This window comes from Phocoena phocoena, chromosome 10 (assembly GCF_963924675.1).
Source record: "Phocoena phocoena chromosome 10, mPhoPho1.1, whole genome shotgun sequence".
Classification (NCBI taxonomy): domain Eukaryota; kingdom Metazoa; phylum Chordata; class Mammalia; order Artiodactyla; family Phocoenidae; genus Phocoena; species Phocoena phocoena.
The window spans coordinates 43,895,280-43,910,777 of record NC_089228.1 but is presented as its reverse complement, the minus strand read 5'-3'; the positions used below and the strand labels follow the sequence as shown (position 1 = coordinate 43,910,777).

At 40.5% G+C, this 15,498-nt stretch overlaps 1 protein-coding gene across 1 annotated transcript in view; it reads right to left on the bottom strand.

Annotated features, from left to right (window-relative positions):
* MOBP (myelin associated oligodendrocyte basic protein) overlaps positions 1-11,798 on the bottom strand; it is a 28,751-nt gene extending 16,953 nt beyond the window's left edge. Inside the window, exons 1-2 of the mRNA XM_065886073.1 lie at positions 11,740-11,798; positions 8,968-9,045 (exon numbers count right to left, since the gene is read on the bottom strand). The gene's annotated coding sequence lies outside the window, so the exon portion shown is untranslated. The remainder of the gene's footprint in view (positions 1-8,967; positions 9,046-11,739) is intronic.
* Between the last annotated feature and the right edge of the window lie 3,700 nt (positions 11,799-15,498).

The window sequence follows — 15,498 nt, the reverse complement described above, 5'->3', positions numbered from 1 at the left end:
TAGGAGAGCATCTGGAACCTGTAGGGTTGCCCTTAAGTGTTCTGCCCTCAGAGCTTTGTTTGACGCCTAATTCAGAACAAGTGTTCAATAGATGCTTGAGTAAGGAGAGCATGAACAAAGGGTGCCTCTCACAATGGCTGCAGGAGCCCTCAGCCTGTCGCTGCCTGTCCCCAGATGCTCTTTAGCAGTCCCACATCCCTCAGGGACCTCTGCTCTAACTCAGGCAACAGAGTCTGATGAATGAAAAAGGCAACACAGGAAGGGACTTTTCTAACTGATCTTGAAAGTTATAAAACTGGGCTCTTTAGGAAAAAATAAGAAGCTTTGTGAACTCACTACGCTTTTTTGTTTCTTTTTTTAAAAATTAATTTTATTGAAGTATAGTTGATTTACTATACTATATTTACTATACTAGACTATAATGTTAATTTTGCTGTACAGCAAAGTGATTCAGTTATAGGTATATATTCTTTTTCATATTCTTTTCTATTATGGTTTATCACAGGATATTGAATATAGTTCCCTGTGCTATACAATAGGACCTTGTTGTTTATCTATCCTGTACACCATAGTTTGCATCTGCTAATCCCAAACTTCCAATCCTTCCCTCCCCCACCGCCGCCCCCTTGGCAACCACAAGTCTGTTCTCTATGTCTGTGAGTCTGTTTCCATTTCGTAGATAAGTTCATTTGTGTCATATTTTAGATTCCACCTGTAAGTGATATCATATGGTATTTTTCTCTTTCTCACTTACTTCACTTAGTATAATAATCTCTAGGTCCACTCATGTTGCTGCAAATGGCATTATTTCATTCTTTTTTATGGCTGAGTAATATTCCATTATATATATGTACCACATCTTCTTTATCCATTCATCTGTCAATGGGCATTTAGGTTGTTTCCATGTCTCGGCTATTGTATATAGTGCTGCTGTGAACATAGGGGTGCATGTATCTTTTTGAAGTATAGTTTTGTCTGGGTATACGCCCAGGAGTGGGATTGCTGGATCATTTGGTAATTCTATTTTTAGTTTTTTGAGGACCCTCCATACTGTTTTCCACAGTGGCTGCACCAATTTACATTCCCATCAGCAGTGCAAGAGGGTTCCATGTTCTCCACACCCTCTCCAGCATTTATTATTTGTAGACTTCTTAATAATGGCCATTCTGATTGGTTGTGAGCCCACTATAACTTTTTAATTCACGCAAATTAATTAGCAAGCTTAAATCAATTACATATTCTAGAGATGGCACTAGCATCTCTACGTACCTACCAATGTCATAGGCATCTTTAAACACACTCTCACTATTCCCCAAGGAGACTGCAGGTGGAAATGAGAACCGTGAACATAAAACGGATTTTCTTCCTTCCATCCAGACTTCCTTCCTTTCTACCATCTTTTTTACAAGGCAGTTGGGGTGTGGGGTAATTATTTAATAGAAGCAGCATGTGGCCCTTAGTCCCAGGTGGTCCTCTGGACAGAAAGACAGTGCAAGTTGTAAGTTGCCGTGCTACATCTCCATAGGGTCACGGGAAGTCAGACGTGGAAATGGGTACAGGCTCTACCAAGTGAAGGGTGGATGCAGGTCAGTATTTGGAAGACAGTACATTTATCCAGTTCTTGTCAATCAGATCCCTCAGAACCATGAGCAAAGGCTGCCCTTGTCTTGTGATTAGAGAACTCAACATGGGAAGGACAGGAGGCAACTGACTACCTAGGGCCTGAACCCTCTGTGAGAACAATATTCTGGCTTCAGAGATCAAAACTCCAAAGGAGGACAGCGATCAGTCCCAAGATCTCTTAATACGTTACATGGATTAAGGAAGGGGTGGTTTAATATATACTTGGGAAAAAAATTTTAAGTTAATAAAGCAAGAAATTTCAGATTTATTAAAATTCAGCTCAGTTGTACCAAAAAAAAATCACATAACTTTTCCATTGCTCTATAATTGTATAATTGATACAATACTACAAGAAAGGAGAAGGGACAGGGCAGGAGAAACTCTGAATTCATACTGCCTCGATTGTTTCTGGCATAAACTGCCTCTGGCTAATAAGTAGTCAGTTAAAGTTCAGCTCCTTATCAGGACTATTCCTTACCTCCCTCTATGCCTTCTCAAGGTGGAAAAGAGTATGGGGAAGCCAAGAGTCCTCGTGGCAATGAGGGAAGGAGTGGCTGGTCTTTGTGGTGTCCTTCTCTGCCGGACTCTGCCATAGGTACCTTGTCTGGTCTCACCGGCCCCTTGGCATGAATGACACATGTTACTGCTGACCATTTGACCCACCAAAGCCACCAGTCATCAGGGCCCCTACTCAGCAGCCTCCTATTCTGATCCAAGTGTCCTCTCAGCTCCTCAAAATTGCTAAAGGTCAGAGTAGAGAGTGAGCAGGAAAGGAAGCCCAGCAATGAACAGGACATGAAGATAGATTGAACGTAGGCAGGAAGGAAGGACAAACAGGATCTCTCCAAGAGAGATTAAGGTAGATGATGAATCATTTTGCTAAGATGGGAACAGGTTTAGGGATGGGGAAAGGGAAGAGTCAAATATTTAGTCTGAGGCATGTTCAGTTTGAGAAACTTATGAAGCCTCCAAGCAGCTGTGAAAGGAAGTAATTGGCCACATGGGTCAGGAGATTTCGAGAGAGAGAGAGGATGAGAAATAAATATAAGTGTATTTGACATACAGATGAGATTTACAGCCAAAGGAACACAGGAGAACAGCCAGGGAGAAAGAGAGTATAAGAAATGGAAAAGAATAAGTAGAAAAAAATTTATTCACAGTAGGAACAAAAATCTTTAGATACCTAGAAATAAAGCAGTAATTAATATGTGTAAATTCTTGTGGGGAAAAAATTCAATTCCCATTCTTGATAACTACCCTTAGCATAGTGGTAAGGGAAAGGGATGCCCTTAACATTATAAGGAGCTAGCTACCAAAATATCCACAATCACAGCTTACTGCTGGTGAAATCTTAGAAACATTTTCATCCAAATCAGACACCCCAAGAAGGATGCTGTCATTACTACTCTTCAGCACGGCACCCGAAATCCTAACCGGTACAAAATACAAAATAAAACAAAACAAAAAACCGTGAGACTCCGCAAGCTGTTAGAACTTAAAGAAAGTCCAGTGAGATTTCTGGACCCAAGATCAATGCGCCAAAATCAAAATCATTTCTGTAGGTCAAGAGGATCCAATCTGAAAATGTAAAAGTAAAAGAAGCCATTCACACTGACTACAAAACCGTAGGACACCTACAGGTAGAAGTATATCTGATAAAGGAATCGCGAGACTTTCATGAAGAAATTTGCAAATCCTTTTGAAGGCTGCAAAAGAAATAGCCAATATCCTAAGTATGCTATCTCTTAATAAATCTGTAAATTTAATGCAATTCCAATAAATCAGATTTTCATGTAATTAACAAGATGATTTCATGGTTCTTATGGAAGTATAAAGGACCAAGACGAGCCAAGACAATTTTGAATAAGAATAGGGTTTTGCCCTACCAAGTATCAACGCTCATCATAAACTATACTAATTAAGACAGTAGAGTATTGGCTTGAGAATAGACCAATAAATCAATGGAACAGAATAGAGAGCCCAGAAACAGACCCACATATGTATAGAAGCATGGTTCATAACAGAGGGGACATTTTTTTTTGTAAATGGAAAATGGTTTAACTACTCAAAAGGGAGACAAAATGAAGTAGACAAAAGACCCCAACAAGAAAAATGATAGCAAACATGTCATTAGATGGAAGCCAAACACTATTCAAGGGCTTTATGTATTTAACTCAATTCTCACGACCTCACAATAGCCCCGCTTTGCAAATGAGTAAGCTGAGATACAGAGAAGTCAGATAACCCACCCAAGGACACAGAGCTAGAACACGGGAGCCCCAGGATTCCAACCAAGGTAGGCTAGTCTGTATTCCTAATCCTGACAGTATGCAGCTTCTAACTCAGCACACGTGAAGAGGAGGGAAGCAAAGATTATGATTTTATAGAATAAAAGATACCACTGTGGTTACAAGTTAAAAGACCTGTGCCAGTATAGAAGAAAATGTATGAATACATAAAAGTATAAAGTTTTAATAATCAGAATGTTTAAGAAAAAAGCTACAAATATTTTTAAATGGGCAAATAATAGAAAGAGATGAATCTTTAAAAGCTAGTAATCATATACAAATACGTTTAATTCTGTAGGACTCAAGGAAAGAGACAATAGCAGCAAGGGAATGTCAATTCACGCCCCTTCTGACTGGCCTGAAAAGGGGGTGAGGGGATAACGTTGTTGAAGGAGGGGGAGAGGCAGCCAATGAGAGCGCAGGGAGGGGCACAGGGGCTGGTGCATTCAGTGCTCAAGGCACTGTCCCAGGCTGCCACAGGGCACGCTTGCTGCAGGTGAGGAATGCACTTGGGTGCCTTGTTGAGGAGCTGTTTCTGGAATAAAAAACTGAGGCTTCAAAAGTTCCACTGCAGGCCCAGGCTTCTTTCACGTAGCCCTACCACATCCTACCAAAGGCTGCACAGCCCCAAATCCTCTGCTGTGAAAACCACTATCACTGAGGAGCAAATTCATTCCACATTCACCACCTCCCTTAGAGATCTTGAATAGCTTCTTAAACCTTGCTAATTCTCTCTCAGGTCAGGGGCTAATGCTTTCCCCTGAGAGTAGATTTACACAGTAAAAGACAATGGCTTCCGTGTTGATTGGTCCACAGGATGTCTCTAAGGGTGGCTTTATCCATTTGTACTCATTTATTCATTTGTCTCCTTGGCAACCAAATTGTTTACTACTAATTGAATGTTGCACAGTAGATTCTTGTTGGGAAACCAGTTCCCCCCGTAACAGAAAGCTTCATACAGATATTTATTTTGAATCAGAGTGCTTTGCTTTTCCACAGAGAGCGTCATCTTGCCAAGCTCCAGCACTGATTTGGGGAGCTGCTGAAGCTATGGAAACATAATAGCATAAGAGGATACTGTTGTCTTGAAGTTGGCAACTCATTTGGCAAGACAAAACAAAGCCCTCATTGCTTTGCTTTGTTTCCAGGTGATAAAGACAAATTACAGTGGTCCAAGGACCACACTGCGCACAGATAACTATCTCACAGACCCATGCAAAAGCCCTTTCTGATTGAACAAACTCTGCCTAACCCCCGGTAGGGAAGGGAACAAGTGTGACCAAGGTTGGTATCCATAGCACAAAGATAATATATTTAGAAAATGTTTTAGGAGTGAAAACCTTGCTTATTATAGCGGAGCTCGATAAACATGTAAGAAGTACAGTAATTTTCTGAATGTAATTTTAATAACACAATGTTCATCATTTTCTTACATCTAAAATTTCAAAATACATGGTTTTAGCTTATTAAGAGAACTTGCACTAGGATTGTAGGTGAATGAATAATCCCATACTTTTCTACAGACGGGACAAGAGAGTGCAGGAGAAGGAACCAAAAACACGAGTCTGTCTCCACATCTATCCATTCCCTACGCAAAACCACGGGAACTCTCCCCAGTTACAGAGCAAAGTCCTTGCTTCTTTAATAATATGGCACATAAGACTCCCCATGATTTGGTCCCTGTCCACCTTTCCCCTTTGTCTCCCACCTCCCCCCGCCCCCCGCAACTGCTTTAGGACAGAGGCATCATCCCATGATCAAAAGATATGCCCCTGAACATATTGTTTCCTTTTCCTAGAATGCCTTTTCCCCATCATGGTTGTGTAGTAAACTCCTATTCATTCTGAACAACCCAGCTAAGGTCTCACCTCGTCAAAGGAGCCACCCCTCCTCTGGGCTATAATTTGTACATACTTCTGTTGGTGAACACATCCCACTATGTTATAATTGGCTGTAGGTCTGTGACCTGAGTTTGAACTCTCTGAGGGAAGGATTTCTCTGAATCCTCAGGGTTCTGCTGCTCCTTCTACTAGATGAATGAGTATTAAGCATGATTGATTTGAAAGTGTCTTTAAAATTCCCAGGGGCTTCTGTCCCCTGGGATGTCATATAGGACTCCAGCTGCTTTTGTCAGATTCCCAGCAGGGCTATTGTAAGAATTAAGGTTTTAACATAAAATGATCTCTCCACAGAGACCGTCTTATTATTTTGTTATTTTTTCAAGGTGCGAAAAATTAAGTTATTTGTCTTTCTTAATCCAGTGTTTGTGACGTAAGAAATAAGGAAAATATGTTTCTCTTTCTCTGTGAAAATGATGGGATTCTGGAATGCCCACATATGTAGGTTACACAAATCCTTTCTCTTATAATTTCTTCCTGAATGATGGAGAAGGAAATCAATCTTCCAGATTTGCATTGTCTTATAGAAAAACCTAAATGTTAATTTGGCCTACAGTCCTAGGGGCGGGGGCTAAAGAAGAGAACCTAAATTACCCGATGGACTGATTCATTGCTCCACTGACAGCTATTGTATGGTGAGAGCTTCTAATCTGCCTCGGGTTCTGCCTTTGTGTTCTCCAAGGGCGTCAGTCTCAGGGAGACAAAGAGACCAGGCTAAAGATGAGCTGAAATAAGCACTGATTGTCAACCACACCTTTTCCCAAATTTTATGTCCAAGGCCACCGTCTGAGTCAGCCAATAGCAGTGATACCGGTAGACTTCCTCAGTTTGATGAAATGCCACTTATCTTTGTTCCATTTTGTAATTTGTATTTACCATATTTTACTGAGATCATTCACCTCCTCAAAGACGCAAGAGTCGTCAAAGGTGACTCCAAGGTATATAGTTTGAACAACTATGTCGGTGGTGGAAGCATCCACTGGAGGAGAAGCTTTGAAGGAAGAGGCTAAATCATGAGTTCAGTTTTAGATGCACTCGAGTTGAGGTGTTTGAGGGGCATCTAGATAGAGACATCAAGTGGAGAGTTCAGAGAAGTGTGGGCAGGAGATAGAATTCGAAAGTTGTTGGAGTATAGGTGGCAATTGAAGCCGTGGGGATGGAAGGGATTGCCCAGGTGGCAGAACGTGGAATGAGAAGAGGGTATGACTATGTCCTGGGGCACTCCCACATTTGCAGTTTAGGTGGAGGAACAGTGATTGGCAAAGGAAAAAGAGAAGAATCAGAGAGGACGGAGGGAAACTGGAGCACGTGGTGTCGTAGAAGCCAGAGGAAGGATTATTTCAACATAGGGAGTGGTCAAAGTTGTAGAATGATTCTGAGAGGTGGTGTGATATGAAGACTATAAAAAGTACATTAGCTTAAGTGATACGGAAATATTTGGTGAATTTAACAAGAATTGTCTCCATGGAGTGGTTGAAACAAGTTAGAGGGAAAAGGGGCTGAGGAATTGGAAAGAGAAACTATAGGCAACTCAGGCCAGAAATTTGAGAGTAAAGGGGAGGAGATTGGTGGAAGATAGGGGTTTTTTTTTTTTTGGAGGTGGGGAACGGTGATTTGTTCATTTGTTGATCTATTTTTTGTTGTAATGAGACAGATGAGAGCATGCATAAATGCTGATGGAAAAGGGTCTAATAGAGAGGAAGAGATTGAAATAAAATAAGAAAGAGGTAAAATAATTAATGTTCTTGAGTGAAACCCGAGGAGATAGAGTTCGGAGCACATGTAGAAGGGTTGGCTTTTGTTGGAGGAGGGAAAACACTGGCTGTATGAAGTTCCCATCTAATAGCTTCCATTTTTCCAGTGAAACAGAGGCAAGGTTATCAGCTGAGAGAGAATTGGAGATTTAAGAAGAATAGAATGGGCTTAAAATAGATTTTGCATAAATTTTTAGACCAAGCTACTGGGTATTTTTGATGGCCTAGTTGAGGTCACTGATCATTAATTTGCAGTGGTACCAATCTGCTTCATTGTGTTTTTCTCCAGATGTTCTTAGCAGCCTGGGTGGAGACATGGAGAAGACATATAGGTTCATCTAGGATTGGAGTTTGCCAGAGAATTTGCAGGAGAAAAATTGAAGTGATAAATCCTAACATCTATTCATAACAGGAAGAAAATAAAAGGTAGAAATGAGTGATTGATGAATGGATGGGTGAATGAATTGTTGAATGGGTGGGTGAACGGATTCATAAATGGATGGGGAGGTGAAGGGGCAAGTCAATCAGAAGCACCTAGTGAAAGAATAGTCGTAGTGGGGCACTTAACAAATAAAGTTGAAAAAAGGAAGGTTGTGAATGAGATGCTAGATGTTTGCACTGTTTGATTCAGAGATTGAGTAGTTTCGAGTATTGCTAAGTTCCACAGCATGACGGTGGATGGATGAGACAGAGTGGATAATTCACTGGAGTATTGATAGTTTAGTCACATGGACACTAAAGTCATCTAAGTCAATGGATGGAGCTGAAGTGGAGAGGGAGTGGGGGAGTACGGAGTCTGGTTATGAAGTTATCAGTGAAAGAGGAGGAGTGACTGGGAAGTCAGATGCAGACTGACACAGGGAATGGAGCACAAGCTTCAAATTATGAAGGAATAACTAGAGAGTGAAGGAGCAGTGGCCTGAACGTGGCAATGGGGAGAACACTGCCCCGCTCTCAGATCTGGAGCTACTTGGAGTGTAAAATGGCCTTCACTTGAGAGGCTGACAGATGAAGCCTTGTTCTCAGAAGACTGGCTGGATTCAGTTAAGATAATGAGATGGAAGGAATCTCCTGAGTAGAGTTTGAGGCTACAGGGGATGAAGTCTCCTTTTCCATTTGACTACACACTGTGGTACCTGGGTTCGTCAAAGGCGGACAAATGGTGGCTTGGGTCATAGTCCCTCCGATTGATGCAAGGAAGTGTTTTTCTCATATTTCTATACCCCAAACCTAGAATACTGTGAGACACCTGGAATAGTTTTTTAAAGCGTGTAACTCTTATTGAAAGTTTGATTGTTCCGTCTTTTGCTGATTCTACATTCTACTTTGACATTCTGAATACTAGTAATCATTATACCAGAATTTAGATGCCAATCCAAAAGAGTAAAAGAGATTCATTTGTACCTGTATTTTCATCCATACACATCTGGTGAATAGATCTCTGTTATGAGCTTTTCTTGGTATCATTGGCTTCTTTTTTCCCTAAAATTGAAGCAGTAGAATGCGTTCTGGTTAATTTAGTGTTTTGATTACTGAGATTGTAGTTAAATCAAGTGTCATAATCACCAAGCTTCACAATCACAGCCCTAGGAAGGATCATGATGTAGTTTTTGCACTATAAACTCAATGAAGGATCCGCTTTGACAAGGCATCAAATTGAGAACTTCTAGAAAATATCAATATTGGTTTCTCATGCACTACGGAGATTTATGTGACTATTCATACCATCTGTCCCTTCTTTCTTAATACATCTCAGATCTTGGAAGTGTTGTTTAAACAAAGGGGTCTTATATGCCTAGGAGACAGAGCAAAGACGAAGTAAGTCTGCCCTAACAAGGCCTAAAACCAAGCCTGGACAGGATCAAGGTGATCCTCCAGTAATTTAGCATAATCCAGAACCTCTACAATCTACTATCTACCGTGTTCAGCATACAATAAAATTACAAGATAGGAAGATATAGGAAAATGTTCATCATGGGAACACATAACCCTTTAAGTCAAAATACTTCCTCAACCTCCAGAGTGACTTCGATGGCCCAGATAAAGCAATCATAACAAGTAAGGCTACATTTCCCAAAAGCTGGGTTCCCCAACATTAAAGTGCACCACGTGCAGAACCCCAAACTTCTAATCTAACTCCATGTTTAGGAAAGAAAATAGTTATCTACCTCATCCAGGGAAGAGTTCTGTTAAAATCATAATACATTCACTTGACCACAGAGATCGTATATCAAGTTTAATCAGTTGCCCCACGTTCAGATTTATGATGACTGCAAAGTTTTCTCTGAGAAAAAAAAAATGGATGCTTTATATTTGCTTATCTAAGGAATGCAGTTTAGTAATACTCCCCAAACAAAGGAAGTCTGCTAGGAAATCAAAGTCTCCACTTCTGGAATGATAGCTGCCAGATACCTCCAAACAGAAGTTTTCCCACTTACAAACAAACGAAATGAAAGTTCTTTCTCTACCAAATACCCTGTCAACATGGTAAACGTCAGTGAACCCAAAGTTGCTAATCAGGACGGCTCTTTATTGAACTCTGTTTTTAGCAGATGATTTTACTTAGAAAAGAATGATCGCACTGATGAAATGAATACTCATAGAGCAGTAGACATGAATCCAACACACATGAAGAATCTTGATAAATACTTCACTACATGCCATCAAGTTCATGTACATATCATTGTAAGTACCATTTATAATTCAAAGACAACACTTATACACTTTTGGTGAATACTTGAGAATTACATGTAAAAGCTCTGGATTTTTAATTTTTTTGTATTTTCTTGTAAGATTTTAGGTACTCATTTAAAATCCTAGTTACCATTAGATGAATAAGACCTCAAATTAAAAATTTGTACAATTCAAGCTTGTACAATTCAAATTTGTACAATTTAAGCTTGTACAATTCAAGAATGAATTTGGCTATGTATGATCTAAAATGCAAGCCTATTCCTCCCAAAACTGCATACTCCTGACCTAATCATGAGAAGACATCAGACCAAGCCCAAATTGAGGGCATTTAACAAAATAACGGGCCTATACTCTTCAAAACGGTCAAGATCATGAAGGAGAATGACTGTCTCAGGACTCTTCCAGATTAAAGGACATTAAAAAGCCGTGACAACTAAAGGTGATGGGTGATCCCAGATCAACTCCTGGGACAATTGATGAAATCTAGATGTCTGTAGATTAGACGACACCATTTTCTCAATGTTAATTTTCTGATTTGGATCATGTCTGTAATATAGTCTCAAAAGTCTCAGAAGAAAATATATAAATGTGTATACAGAGAGAGAGTGATAAAGCAAATATGGTAAAATGTCAACATTTGGCTGATGGGGGTACATCTGAAATTTTTGTACTGTTGGTAATTTTTTTGTAAATCCGAAAAAATTTTTAAATCCACCCACCAAGGCATTCTCCTGTTTTTCTAGATGAACGTAAAATGGCATAACCGCGCATCTGACGGCGGTCTGTTCTCTCTCATGTTTTATTCACAAAGCATTCAAAATACTTTCCCCCATTTTCCTCCTGGTATTCTAGCCAGGTTCATTACTTTATTCCCCTGACACATAATCTTTTCATTCCTTTTTCTGTCAACCACAACACTGAAAAACTCTGTGATTTTCAGGAAATTCTGTACAAGACAAAGCATCAGCGTCCTTCCATTGAAGGCTGCGAGTCTACAGGGAGCAAAATTCTAGCAAGATTTAGGCTTTGTTGTTCCACTAGTACTCCCCACACATAAACCCGGCTGTATGAGGAAAGAAGTTCTTCCTACATAAGAAGAAAAACTCTTTCTCAAATTATGACAAGCAATAAAAGAAGAAATAGGGGAAAAGAAGAAAAAGCCAGTAAATGCTATTGATCTAGCTCCAGTAACATGAGACTTTAAACCCAGGAGGACTTGGATTAAGGTTCGGAGACTTTCCTGAGTCTCAGACAATCCCGAACACTAGCCAGAACCTTCCAGGAAGGCCCTCTGCCCGCAGTGGAATAACCTTGGTGTCCTCTGTGCTTATCTCCTCCATTCTTCTATCTCCTCCCAATCTTGACTGTTGTTACCTCGTCTCCCCTGGGATATAAAGAAACAGCCCATACAAAAATGTGCACTTGCCACCTGAAGATGAAGCAGAACATGAAGTGAGATGAAAACCAGTGGCATCACCTTACCTTCAAGTAGCAGTTGTGTGAAACAGGTTCCACGTCTGCACCAGGTCCCTGGGGGGGTTGAGGCTACCTCAATGCATGCAGAATATATAGGGACAGATTATATATCCGGGGTTTTCATTACACAAGGTGTTTTTGATGAGTTCTCAGCCAAGATCCACTTGAAAACAAAAGCTGCACAAAGACTACAAAAAGGCCACACAAGGTTTAAACAAAAGGCTAAAGAAAGACCAAACAAAAGCCAAAGAAAGTTTAAACAAAGAATGAAACAAAGACAAAACAAAGGCCAAACAAAGACAAAGACAAAGACCAAAACAAAGAGCAAAAGAAAATCTAAACAAAAGCTAAGCTAAGCTACAACTGTATCACACACACACACACACACCATATCTACACGCGCACACACACCATATCTACACACTATCCCCACACACACTCACATATTCTGGTCTTCCACCTCCCACAGCCCACATAATTAACACCCCATGTCAAGCTCCTCACTAAGGCTCAGTCCACACCAACTCATCCCAGCAAACCACACACCCTTCCACCAATGAACCACCCCACCACAGCAACCATCTCACCCCACCATACTATATGCCACGCCACACACCACATGCCGAACCCACAAGCCATGAACAGAGTTGGAGTCACACTGACAGATCTTTATTTTTAGGCTTCTATTTCCATACTCTATGCAGATTTAATACCCATCCATACTCCCCTCACTAACACACCTACATACACATGCCCCCAAGACTAACATTCACACACGCCTACCCTCATATACACATACCCTCATAGCAAGACTACCCCAGTCTAGTCACCATTGAGATTGGATTTGAAAGATCCTGTGACAATTACCCTTTGCATTCAAATATATGAAAACTTTTTAAAAATCACCACTTTGGTACATGATTTCTGTAAATGATGAATCTCATTCAATTAACATGATAATATTGGCTTCAGTCTTAGACATTTGCATTTTCTTATCATTGTCCTAAAATTTGGGGATCACACTATTGAGTCCTATAGCTCTGTGACTCTTAAATTTCATGGGTCCTATAACCCTGTGCTTCTGCAAAACTTCATTTTGTATATGCAGAACTACACACTAATGATTTGAAAGATGGAAGGACACTTCTGAAACTAATCCAACCAACAGCAGCCTTGCCTCTTGAATTCCCAGAACGCCTTGCTTGACGGTGAGGTAAAAATGCCAACATTGCCATCAAGTTTCCTTTTAGGCTCTGGTCTCATTGTATGCAAAAAAGAATCACCTAGGGAACCCTAAAAAGGCAATCCAATGAGACTAGAAACAGCCAGTAGAAATCTCATTGTATGCTAACATCCTTCTCTGAGTAGCAAGTTAACGAGTTATAAATGTGTGCTGGCTGATTCACTCCTACGATGAAGCCAGGGCTTTGAAGCCAGGGCTTTGCTTGTGCTGCCGTGGACGTGCTTGAGGGCTACGTGGAGTGAGGTGGTTCAGAGCATGGGCTCTGGTGGTCCTGAACACTGGATGGTCACAGGACTATGACTCCAAGTACAAGCCCGGGGCTTGTTGATGAGTGGTGGAATGGGCAGCCATGCTGGCCTTCACATGGGCAGACCTCAAAATCCATGTAGCTGGAAGATATTCCCCTGGGGTCATTCAGTTTCTTCAAGAAAGAGCAATCCATTTTCCAGCCTGGCAGGGTAGGGAAGGTGGAGGAGTTTGAATATCTTAGTACTGATATTCTGTGATCAGGGTGGGCAAGGGACCCACGTAAGTATGTGGATGTTTCCTTTTCTAAGCCCTGCCCATCGCACTGCTCTCCACAGTTTCTGAGTCTAGAAATTTCTCCATAATAAACTTCCAGGAACTAGGGCAAGCTGTGCAGTGAAGTTGGAAATTTGTTCAGAATGTACACCTTCCCGACACCTAATCCTGCTTTCCACTATACCTGGTCCCCCAAGCCTGTAGACGCTTGGTCTTTTGACACATCCTTTTGACATGCTTTTCTCAGGCATGGCCCCTGCCAGCTCTTAAAATGGAACTTCCTCCAGTCGGCCAAGCCATTTACTGCCCTCCACTCATTTCTACCCCCCAACTTGTGTTATAATCACTCATGTTTTGGTGTCTCCTTTTCTTTGATGGGTTAAAACCTTTTTGAAAATTCTCTACTGCCCCTGTGGGAGTAAAAATTGTTTTTAATTCTTTACCTTTAAAAATATCTTACTACTATAATTTTAGTAATTTGGGGGGAGATAAAAGTAGATAAAATAAGCACGTGTAGTTAACCTGCCACTTTTAACCAAAAAAAAAAAAAAAAAGAAGTAATTGCTTTTTATTGAAATATAATTTGCATACCATAATATTCACAATTTTACAGTGTAAAATTTAGGGACTTTTAATAAATTCACAGGGTTATGGAGGCATCACCACTATCTAATTCCGTAACACTTTCATCACTCTAAAAATAAATCCATACTGTAGCAGTGAAACATAATACTAGTTTATATCAGCACATAGAGAGTCAAGTATAAAAGGGGTTAGAGGGTATGGCGAACATCGTGTTAGGGGGAATCACTGAAAGTTAGTACAAAGTGAGTGAATCATCCACAGAAAAACGTTACCTTAGGAAAGACACTGGTGAGAGAAGGACATCTCCATATTCTCCCTAGAAAGTTAAATGTGCAGAAACTCATATCCACAATCAGACAATTGTTGTTTACCTAACAAAATTATGTACCAAAATACGTGTTGTAGATGTTGTTTTTTATTAAAATTTAAAAGGCCAAGAGATGTTCAGATTAATGACAACAATCCTATTTTTCCTGTAGAAATATGAAAAAAAATGACCTTTATAAATAGCTATAAGACCATTTAATTATTGCAAGGTAAATAATAATGAATTGATCAAATCTGAGAGAAACCAAAACGTATCTTCATTTTTTGCCCTTCAGTCCTCACTTTGAGAGCAAATCTGTCTCCTCTAAGACTTTGACCTGGATCTCACAGATTCTGAGCTATACAGTCCCCAGCTTTCAATGGTAATCAGAGGAATAGACACCCTCTGAGCTGCCAGCCATTCAGACAAAGCCTCTGTGTGTTCCCAAGCTCCACAACCCCACCGAATCTCTCTCTCTCTCTCTCTCCTCGCCCTCCCCCTCCCTCTCCCTCCCTCCCTTTCTCTCTCTCTCTTTCTACTGTGCTTGGGCTCAGTTACAATTGTGTTCTGGCCAGTGGTGACCTGTGTAAATGTACATTATGTTCCATACTTAAGGGACTGGGTTTTATCCAACTTGCTGTGTTAAAACTCAACTCTATACAAGACACGCTTCTGCTGTTCAACTTTCTGGACCTAACCCAGCGATTTTATCCCTTGTAATATTACCATTAGAAAAGGAAAGGGTGGACACAGGGTAGCAATATGCAACGATTCTAGCAAAAGGAGGGATTCAGAATAAGAATATATTGTTGTGATGTGTTAAAGAACACCAAAGCTGAATAGTAATTAAAGTGCTAAAAACAGATTTTATTCAGGAACTATTATAATAGGAAAAAAGAGATCTCACTATAAAACTGGGCTCAATTCCAAATACAGTATGGACAGGTGGGGATTAATAGCCAAGGAGCACATTGGAGGAGGAGGAGCTGGTGGATGGAAAATTACTAAGAGGAAATATCAGTGGTAAGGAGGGGATTTCTAGCTAAACTGACTTGATAGGATTCTTGCTGAAATCAGGCCAGAGTGACCAGACATCATCTGGTGGATG